Source organism: Palaemon carinicauda, chromosome 12, assembly GCF_036898095.1.
Source record: "Palaemon carinicauda isolate YSFRI2023 chromosome 12, ASM3689809v2, whole genome shotgun sequence".
NCBI classification, from domain to species: Eukaryota; Metazoa; Arthropoda; class Malacostraca; order Decapoda; family Palaemonidae; genus Palaemon; species Palaemon carinicauda.
Window position 1 is genome coordinate 64,537,908 of NC_090736.1, and position 11,295 is coordinate 64,549,202.

Consider the following 11,295-nt stretch of genomic DNA (forward strand, 5'->3'; position numbering starts at 1 on the left):
AGCGTTTTGTTAACGCACCACCGCTCGCCAACGCGCCATCGCTTGCCATCGCTCGCCAAGACTCGCCATCGCTCGCCAAGACGCGCCATCGCTCGTCAAGACGCGCCGTCGCTCGCCAAGACGCGCCATCGCCCGCCTACGCGCCATCGGTCTCCCGACCACCTGCGCTCATCCGCGCGCCCACGTGCCTGCGCGTCCACAGGCCCACGTGCATGGGCGCATGCGCTCCAGTGTTCGTCTGCGCGCGAACCAACGGTATTCCATCGCGTGGACCAACGGTGTTCCGTCGCGCGAACCGACGGTGGTCCGTCGCGTGAACCGCCTGCTCGTCAGCCATCTCTTTGCGCGTCAACAATCGCCATTGATCTGCCACGCGTGTCAGGTCCCCTGGACACCATCAGTAGCGATGTAGCTCTCGCCTGCTGTGGACGATCTCCGGTAGCTGAGTCTTGCCGTAGATCTTCCTCCTGCTCGCCAGCGCTCACCTTTATTTCTGTCCTTCTGTGCGCCAGCTTTCTTCAGTCGCCAGCGCACATCTGCGCACCCTTTCCAGCCACGCACCAATGGGCGCCAACGGTTTTTTCTGACCGTCCAGGATCGCCTGATTGACAGCTCGCTTCAGCGCTCACCTTCCTGATGCACCTGCGCACATTCTGATTAGCGCGGTGCGCGCTAATCATCCCTAGTCTCTTAGGCGTTTGCGTTTTGTTAACGCACCACCGCTCGCCAACGCGCCGTCGCTTGCCGATGCGCCATCGCTTGCCATCGCTCGCCAAGACGCGCCATCGCTCGTCAAGACGCGCCATCGCTCGTCAAGACGCGCCATCGCTCGCCAAGACGCGCCATCGCTCGCCAAGACGCGCCATCGCTTGCCAAGACGCGCCATCGCCCGCCTACGCGCCATCGGTCTCCCGACCACCTGCGCTCATCCGCGCGCCCACGTGCCTGCGTGTCCACACGCCCACGTGCCTGGGCGCATGCGCTCCAATGTTCGTCCGCGCGCGAACCAACGGTATTCCATCGCGTGGACCAACGGTGTTCCGTCGCGCGAACCGACGGTGGTCCATCGCGTGAACCGCCTGCTCGTCAGCCATCTCCTGCGCGTCAACAATCGCCATCGATCTGCCACGCGTGTCAGGTCCCCTGGACACCATCAGTAGCGATGTAGCTCTCGCCTGCTGTGGACGATCTCCGGTAGCTGAGTCTTGCCGTAGATCTTCCTCCTGCTCGCCAGCGCTCACCTTTATTTCTGTCCTTCTGTGCGCCAGCTTTCTTCAATCGCCAGCGCACATCTGCGCGCCCTTTCCAGCCACGCACCAATGGGCGCCAACGGTTTTTTCTGACCGTCCAGGATCGCTTGATTGACAGCTCGCTTCAGCGCTCACCATCCTAATGCACCTGCGCACATTCTGATTAGCGCGATGCGCGCTAATCATCCCTAGTCTCTTACGCGTTAGCGATCGCCTACGTGCCCGCGCGATTCTTCGCCTACACGCTAGCGTTTTGTTAATGCACCAACGCCCCCCAGATGCTGAAGCCTTGATGAGGATGGGGGGCTTAGGGATTAGCAGCTGGGCTCTAATGAACAGTGGGAACTACTTCCCATTGGACCTCGGTGCCCAGCTGTCGATTCAACTAAATCAGTCAGCACTTTCTCTTTTACTTTTGATTATTTCTTTTTTCTCCCATCTCTTCCTTTTGGGCTCATTATTGTTGATGACTTTGGCATGTTCGATTTTACTTTGGATGCTGCTTTGTATTTGGCAGAGTGTGGGATGGAATGCATTCCATCTCAACCTGTGCCAATTTAGACGCCATCACCCTCTGGCAGACCCCATTGGGTGCAGACCAAGTCTGTTAAGAGTCGGGCTCCAGTGATCCGGTCTTAAGTCACCCATATTTGCGGGTAATGGGTGACGCCAGGCATTGGAGTCGACGGTGGGAGGGGCTAACTACCCCCACTGACCAGTGTACGCCCACCTTAAGAGAGGCAGCCCCTCTCTAATAGAGGACTGGTCCCCGCTGAAGCCTCTTCTCGTGTTGGGCCACATGGGATAAAAGGACTGACATCCTCCGATAAGAGGTGGATAACCCGGCTTGCTTTTTCAAAAAAACCCAACACCTCTGTTGACGACCTGGAAAATACAAACATGGACCTCGGTACAGACAGCTCCAACTCGGGTTCTAACATTGTAACGTTAGAACCTTATTCACGTCATGTGAATAATAAAACGCTAGAGAAGAAGAGAGAAAGAGTGAAAAATGATGACAGTACAGAAAGATATAGAAAAGTAGAAGTATTACCTGGTCACTATGAAGTAGTGAATTATGAAAATTTTTTTATCTTGGAATTTGAAAACGGAAGAAATGAGCGTATAAATGTTTTTAAAGCTAATAGAGAAATAGTTACTTTATGTGGAGGGCAGCCAAAAATTTTACCCCAGGGAAATGGAAGTCTCTTGATAGAGACACTGTCCCCATTACAAGGTGAAAGGTTAAAAACACTTACAACATTGAATGGTCATAGCGTAAAATGCGTTTCGCACCCTACTTTCAACCAGAGTAGAGGTGTGATATATGCTCCAGAATTGTTGGATATAGAGGAGAAAGAAATAGAGGATGAACTGAAAAGTCAAGGAGTAGTTAAAGTAGTCAGAATGAGAAAGAGAGTTGGAGAACAACGTATCCCTCTTGCTACTCCGATTATAACATTTGATCAATGCCGATTACCAAATGTTATAAAAGCTGGATGGCTATCTTTGAAGGTAAAACCATATATCCCGTCACCATTGCAATGTTATCATTGCCAAATGTATGGCCATTTAAGCCAGAAATGTAAAGAAAAACTAAACAATAAGCCAGCTGTTTGTGCCAACTGTGGAAAAAGTAGTCATGAGTATGCATAGAAAACCCTAATTGTATACATTGTGAGGAAGCACACCCAGCTACATCTAAAAGCTGTGTAAAGTTTATTTTTTGAAAAAGAAATCCAGGCCATTAGGACCATGGAAAGGGTTACTTTTAAAGAGGCTCGTAAAAGAGCTCTTGAAAAGCAAATAAGACCAGGGCAACCTTTTTCAATGGTTCTGAAGAAAAACTTGTCAAACCACACAGACGAAAATTATATCTCTACTTCTAAGATAAAGAAACAAATGAAAATAGTTAAAGAGGTTGAAAGTCCCATCGAAAATCTATATCCAGAAATTGTGGAAAAATCAAAACGGACACTTAAAGATCTGAAAATTATTCAAAAGCCAACTACTCCGATTTTAAACAATAGTACAAACCTCTCACAGGCCGTTTCCTTGCCTGATCTGATGGAGGTTGCACTCGAAACCAATTTACCTGGTGAACCCGTAGTGGGGAAGGTGCAAAAACCTGACAGATCACAACCTTTTAATCGAAAAAGAGAGAGACCTCCCTCCCTCTCTCCTCCTACCATAAGAAACATTAAAGTCACGACTTCCAATAAATATGATATCTTGTCTGCTGATGTTTCTGAACAACTAGAAGGTAAATTGAACCAATCAGAAATTCAAGTTGAGGTCCACCATCCTCCTCAACAATTAGATCAAAAGGACACAAAGAAAAAGAGAAACACAAAACCCACTATATCAAGATCCTCTCTAGAGTTACCTCCGGGAAACATTGTTAGATCAAATAGTGCCATTGGGAAGACTTCATCTAAGGTGTCTTTCAAAAAATAAAACAGTTTTTTCCTCCATTCTGCAATGGAATTGCCAGGGTTTAAGGGCGAAATATGAACAACTTAAGCTCCTCATACGTGAGCACTCCCCTATAACAGTATGTCTACAAGAAAGCAAGCTCGATGCTAATACTCCTTGTCCTCAAGAGTATGTTAGCTATAGGACACCATATGATCAACGAGCAGGGAGCCATGGGGGAAGTCTTATATACATTCGTCGAGATGTTCCCCAAATATCTTTGTCTATCTGTACCCCTCTGCAGGCAGTGGCTGTACAGATTGATATAGGGAGAAAATACACAATCTGTTCTCTTTACTTGCCTCCAAATGATAACATCTCATATGATAATATAGTAGAGGTGATTAAACAACTCCCACAACCCTTTCTCTTACTAGGAGACCTTAATAGTAGACATCCTTTATGGGGTGATGTTTTAGCAAATGCAAGGGGTAATATTATATCGTCAATTTTGGAGAATGAAGATGTCGGACTCCTCAATACAGGAGAGCCCACACATTTTCATGTACAGACAGGTACCTTGTCCTGCATTGACCTATCAGTTGCAAGCTCTAACTGTCTTCTCGATTTTAATTGGAGAACATTAGATGATTGGCATACTAGTGATCATGCACCAATCATTATAAACACCAACAATGGTCCACCTTTACAAAGATCACCTCGATGGAATCTTGATAAGGCGGACTGGAATAGATTTCGGGAGTTAAGTGAAATTGAAGGAAATGCAGAACAGTTTGAAAGAGTTGATGATGCCATAGACTTACTTAATGGAACTCTTCACACAGCAGGAATGAATTCCATTCCCAAAACAACTGGGATATTCAGACGACGACCAGTCCCCTGGTGGTCGTCAGAACTAACTGCCCTGCACAGAGCCACAAGAAAGTCTTTAACTCGATTGCGCATGCACCGTAATGAGGAGAATTTAGTCATATACAAGAAATGTAGAGCACAGTTCCGCCGTGCCATGAAAGAAGCTAGGCGCCAGTCTTGGATGTCCTTTGTTTCCTCCATTAACAGTAGAACACCAACATCATCTGTGTGGAGGAAAGTAAAAAAGATAGCAGGAAAATTCACCCCAAACCCACCACCAGTGTTAAAGATAAATGGCCAGTATATGACTGGAGCAACCGAAGTTAGCAATGCCCTGGCTGACCATTTCTCAAATGTATCGCGCAAGTGTCAAGCAGCTCCTGGTCACCAGTATAGGAGCAATGAAGAAAAGAAAGTTTTAAACTTCGCAACAAGAAAGCAAGAGTCATACAATTCTCCTTTTACTGAAAGAGAATTTGATTCTGCTCTTGCTACTTGTAACGATACAGCCCCTGGACCCGATGGAATTCCATATGCAATGATTAAACATGTACCTTTTAATACAAAGTTATTTATTTTAAGCATTTTTAATAGAATATGGCATGATACTAGTTATCCAAGTGTTTGGGAACTAGCAATTATTTTAGCCTTTTTAAAACCCGGTAAGGACAAGTTTTTAGCAGCAAACTACCGACCTATTGCATTGACATCTTGTTTATGTAAAATCATGGAGAAGATGGTCAATGCAAGACTGATTTGGTACCTTGAAAAGAAGAATATTTTATCACCCATTCAATGTGGATTCAGGAAAATGCACTCAACGACTGATGTGCTGATACAACTTGAGTCCTCCATTTGTGAAGCCTTTGCTTCCAAACAGCACCATGTGACAGTTTTTTTTGATCTTGAAAAGGCATATGATACCACATGGAGATACGGTATACTTAAAAGAATCCATGAGTGCGGATTGAGAGGTGAGCTACCACTATTCATCCAGTCATTTCTTTCACATAGAGTTTTCCAAGTGAGAGTTGGGGAAGCTCTATCACAGAGTAAATGCCAGGAAGAAGGAGTTCCTCAGGGGAGTGTGCTGAGTGTAACCCTTTTTGCACTAGCAATTAATGGGATATCCTCAGTCATTCCCCGGGATGTTCTTGCAACATTATTTGTGGATGATCTCTCCATATCATTTGCTGGAGCCAGAATGGCAATGGTTGAGAGAAAAATCCAACTCTCTATTGATAAAATTATCCATTGGGCCGATATGAATGGATTTAAGTTCTCAACAAGTAAAACTACAATTGTCCATTTCTGTCGTACATGCAGACCCGGATATATACATCAAAGGTCAACGGATCCCATGTGCAAGTGAAGCAAAATTTTTAGGGTTGATATTTGATTGTAGGCTTACATGGGTTTCTCACTTAAAAACATTAAAAGCTAAATGTGTTGAAGCTATGAATCTTTTAAAAGTCCTGTCCCATACATCATGGGGGGCAGACCGCAATACAATTTTAAAATTATACAAGGCCTTGATATTTTCCAAAATTAGTTATGGATGCGAAATATACTCCTCAGCAACCCCAAGCCGGTTAAAAATACTAGATTCAATACATCATGCTAGCATTAGATTGTCCACAGGAGCCTTTAGAACCTCCCCTATCACAAGTCTCCTTGTTGATGCTGGGGAGTTGCCTCTGGACCTTTACCGAATGTCCTCTATTATTCGGTATTGGTTTAGACTGCAAAGACTCCCCAATTCTTCAGCCTTTCAAACTGCAAGCCTTGTAAGGCACTCAACCTACTTTGAGTTGCACCCAAAATCTCCTCAACCTTTTGGGTTTCGGGTTAACCAATTATTAAACAATCTGGATATAATTAGAAATAAGGTGCTTCCATTCAAGGTATCATCAACGCCTCCATGGAAATTACCTGACATATCTTTTTGTAGATACTTTATTGGAGTTAAAAAGAATTTGACTGACTTAGAATCCAGGTCTCTTTTTATGGAACATGTTGAAGAACATAGAGGATCGACTTTTATATATACTGATGGCTCCAAATCTGATGCTGGCGTTGGATTTGGAGTACATAGTAATGATTTTAACTGTAGAGGTGCACTTCCTCTAACAGCTTCCATATTTACTGCCGAACTGTATGGCATATTAACAGCTATTGAGAAAATAGCTTTGGAAAAGGAGGGTAATTTTACAATTTTTAGTGATGCAAGGAGTGTTCTTCAGGCTTTAGAAGTTTTTAATTCTAGTAACCCTCTAGTTTTAAAGATTTTAGAATGGCTTTTTATTATTGGACGGAAAGGTATAACTGTTCGATTTTGTTGGGTTCCAGCACATGTAGGTGTGTCTGGGAATGAGAAGGCAGATTTACTGGCGAAGAATGCGGCATCCGAATTGCTACCAAGGAGGTATCCCATTCCATGTAACGATTTCCTACCTTACATCAAGAAATTGGTATGTGATAAATGGCAACAGCACTGGGATAGTCAAGATGGCAATAAAATGAGGGAAGTAACAAATATCATATCACCTTGGAGGTATAACATGATTCCCCGAAAATGGGAGACGACTCTTTGTCGTCTCCGTATTGGTCACACACGGTTGACACACGAGTTTCTGCTGAAGGGCCAACACCAACCGTATTGCGAGGACTGCTTAGTACCTTTAACAGTGAGGCATTTGTTGACCGAATGCCCTAATTTTACTAACTTAAGAAATAGATATCTGTTTGAGGCTCGAGGTGAGGATGGCAGGTTTATCCTTGCCAAGATTCTTGGACATGATGTGTCTTACTATGCGAGCGGAATTTTTAGATTTATTTCAGAAGCAGGTCTTCTGAAAACTATTTAACCATTGTAATGACTTCTTAATTTTTATGGTTTTAATTGAATTTGCTTTTAATTTTCATATACAGTAAATGGTATCGGCGTCAATGACCTTAGATGTCAGGATGCCAGAAAACTTTCAATCAATCAATCAATCAATCCAAGTGAGAGTTGGGGAAGCTCTATCACAGAGTAAATGCCAGGAAGAAGGAGTTCCTCAGGGGAGTGTGCTGAGTGTAACCCTTTTTGCACTAGCAATTAATGGGATATCTTCAGTCATTCCCCGGGATGTTCTTGCAACATTATTTGTGGATGATCTCTCCATATCATTTGCTGGAGCCAGAATGGCAATGGTTGAGAGAAAAATCCAACTCTCTATTGATAAAATTATCCATTGGGCCGATATGAATGGATTTAAGTTCTCAACAAGTAAAACTACAATTGTCCATTTCTGTCGTATACGGGGAGTACATCCAGACCCGGATATATACATCAAAGGTCAACGGATCCCATGTGCAAGTGAAGCAAAATTTTTAGGGTTGATATTTGATTGTAGGCTTACATGGGTTTCTCACTTAAAAACATTAAAAGCTAAATGTGTTGAAGCTATGAATCTTTTAAGTCTTGTCCCATACATCATGGGGGGCAGACCGCAATACAATTTTAAAATTATACAAGGCCTTGATATTTTCCAAAATTAGTTATGGATGCGAAATATACTCCTCAGCAACCCCAAGCCGGTTAAAAATACTAGATTCAATACATCATGCTAGCATTAGATTGTCCACAGGAGCCTTTAGAACCTCCCCTATCACAAGTCTCCTTGTTGATGCTGGGGAGTTGCCTCTGGACCTTTACCGAATGTCCTCTATTATTCGGTATTGGTTTAGATTGCAAAGACTCCCCAATTCTTCAGCCTTTCAAACTGCAAGCCTTGTAAGGCACTCAACCTACTTTGAGTTGCACCCAAAATCTCCTCAACCTTTTGGGTTTCGGGTTAACCAATTATTAAACAATCTGGATATAATTAGAAATAAGGTGCTTCCATTCAAGATATCATCAACGCCTCCATGGAAATTACCTGACATATCTTTTTGTAGATACTTTATTGGAGTTAAGAAGAATTTGACTGACTTAGAATCCAGGTCTCTTTTTATGGAACATGTTGAAGAACATAGAGGATCGACTTTTATATATACTGATGGCTCCAAATCTGATGCTGGCGTTGGATTTGGAGTACATAGTAATGATTTTAATTGTAGAGGTGCACTTCCTCTAACAGCTTCCATATTTACTGCCGAACTGTATGGCATATTAACCGCTATTGAGAAAATAGCTTTGGAAAAGGAGGGTAATTTTACAATTTTTAGTGATGCAAGGAGTGTTCTTCAAGCTTTAGAAGTTTTTAATTCTAGTAACCCTCTAGTTTTAAAGATTTTAGAATGGCTTTTTATTATTGGACGGAAAGGTATAACTGTTCGATTTTGTTGGGTTCCAGCACATGTAGGTGTGTCTGGGAATGAGAAGGCAGATTTGCTGGCGAAGAATGCGGCATCCGAGTTGCTACCAAGGAGGTATCCCATTCCATGTAACGATTTCCTACCTTACATCAAGAAATTGGTATGTGATAAATGGCAACAGCACTGGGATAGTCAAGATGGCAATAAAATGAGGGAAGTAACAAATATCATATCACCTTGGAGGTATAACATGATTCCCCGAAAATGGGAGACGACTCTTTGTCGTCTCCGTATTGGTCACACACGGTTGACACACGAGTTTCTGCTGAAGGGCCAACACCAACCGTATTGCGAGGACTGCTTAGTACCTTTAACAGTGAGGCCTTTGTTGACCGAATGCCCTAATTTTACTAACTTAAGAAATAGATATCTGTTTGAGGCTCGAGGTGAGGATGGCAGGTTTATCCTTGCCAAGATTCTTGGACATGATGTGTCTTACTATGCGAGCGGAATTTTTAGATTTATTTCAGAAGCAGGTCTTCTGAAAACTATTTAACTATTGTAATGACTTCTTAATTTTTATGGTTTTAATCGAATTTGCTTTTAATTTTCATATACAGTAAATGGTATCGGCGTCAATGACCTTAGATGTCAGGATGCCAGAAAACTTTCAATCAATCAATCAATCAATTAACGCACCACCGCTCGCCAACGCGCCATCCCTTGCCGACGCGCCATCGCTTGCCAACGCACCTTCACTCGCCTACGGACCATCGTTCGCCAAGACGCGCCATCGCTCGCCAAGACGCGCCATCGCTCGCCAAGACGCGCCATCGCTCGCCAAGACGCGCCATCGCTCATCAACACGCCATCGCCCGCCTACACGCCATCGGTCTCCCGACCGCCTGCGCGCATGCGCTCCAATGTTCGTCCGCGCGCGAACCAACGGTGTTCCGTCGCGCGGACCGACGGTGTTCCGTCGCGCGAACGTTGGCTCGATTTCTGCAGTATCCTTTGCTCGCCTACGGGTCATCGCTCGCCTGTGAACTTTCGGATTCCGCCCACCAGCTCTCGCCCTTCCTTCCACGCTCGCCCTCCTTCTGCGCTCCCTCGCGCACTTTCGTCTGCGCCTCTGCGCATCCGCGCATGGCCGCTTCTACGTTCGGCCACACGCGAACCATTGATTATCATCGCGCGAGCGCCAGGGCGATTGCAATCACGATTCCCGTCGGGGTTTCTCAACATGGCCAGCCTGGCGAGTCTTTTGGAGCGTATTTCCAGAACACGGTCTTCACCCCTTAAACGCAGAGCATGGCACATGCAAGAGCAGGAAGAATCTTCAGGGAGGTCTGAGCAACATTCTTCTTTCCAGAACCTGGATTAGCCCTTCCTCGTCATTTCCTGGAAGGGTCTTGCCAGGGAGCTTTCCGTTCGAGATTTCTCCGTTGGGCAAGGGGTGACTAGTTTAGCCCTTCCTCTTCTCCATCTTGTGGAAGGGGCTTACCAGGTCCTTTCCCTCCTCGGTTGCGACCCGAGGTTTTGTACAAGGAAGCTCCAGGAAGATCATAGGTACTTTCCTCCTCTCGGGCTCAAGCACCTTGGCGTTTCGTCGCCAAGTTTCAAACTTGCGGGCAAGCTCGATGTTGGACCATCTAGACGCAGTGACCGAGGGCTTCCTCTCGGGTGTCTCATCCGTGGATGTCCATAAGCTCAGACACTCTTCCATCCTTGGGAAGAGCTTGTTTGTGCCCAAGGACAGAGACATGGACAGCGGTTGTGCGGATGAAATCGACTTCCGTTTTCACTCCTCCAAGGCGCTTTCTTCCAGACCCTGCAGGCCTCCAGCGCCTCCTCTTTCAGCCTTTTGGAGGTCTGGTCAACTCCGGTAGGCTTGGGTTTGACCTTCTTCATCGCCGGGACAAGCTTCCGGGTCCTTACCATGAGTGAGGGATCATGGTAATTTGCTAGGAGCCTTCTCTACTTCTGCCTCAACATCTGGAGTATCTAGCCATGATATTGAGTCAACGGCCTTACCACGTTGGAAACACCGCTTCTCGTCCAATCAGCGAAGGTAAGCAACGTTGGGTCTGGTCAGTACTTGGATGGGTGACCGCCTGAAGACGCCAGATGCTGTTGCCGCCTCCTCCGAGCCTTCCCTTTAGTTGACTGTGGCAAGGCTGAGGAGAGTTGCAGTTCCTGTTCTCAGTCAAGCAGAGCTTTCAGCCCTATCTTGGAACGTTTCCTGGGTCTCTTTTTCCTCATTGACCCGTCTAAAGTCCCGAACGGTCGCCTCAGGATAAGTTCCCTGTGGGGCGGCCCAAGTTCCGGTGGTATCAAAGCAACGATTAACCGGACTTTCTGGCCCCTATGGGACCACCGGAACGTTTAGACCTGCAATGGGTGTTGACCTATGGAACCTCTTGATGGGAGTGGATATTCTCGTCCTTTCCCCACA

General features: G+C 45.4%; 1 pseudogene; it reads left to right on the plus strand.

The window, feature by feature from the left end:
- The first annotated feature begins 10,860 nt into the window (after positions 1–10,860).
- On the plus strand, positions 10,861–10,979 carry LOC137651375 (5S ribosomal RNA; annotated as a pseudogene).
- The last annotated feature ends 316 nt before the right edge of the window (positions 10,980–11,295 follow it).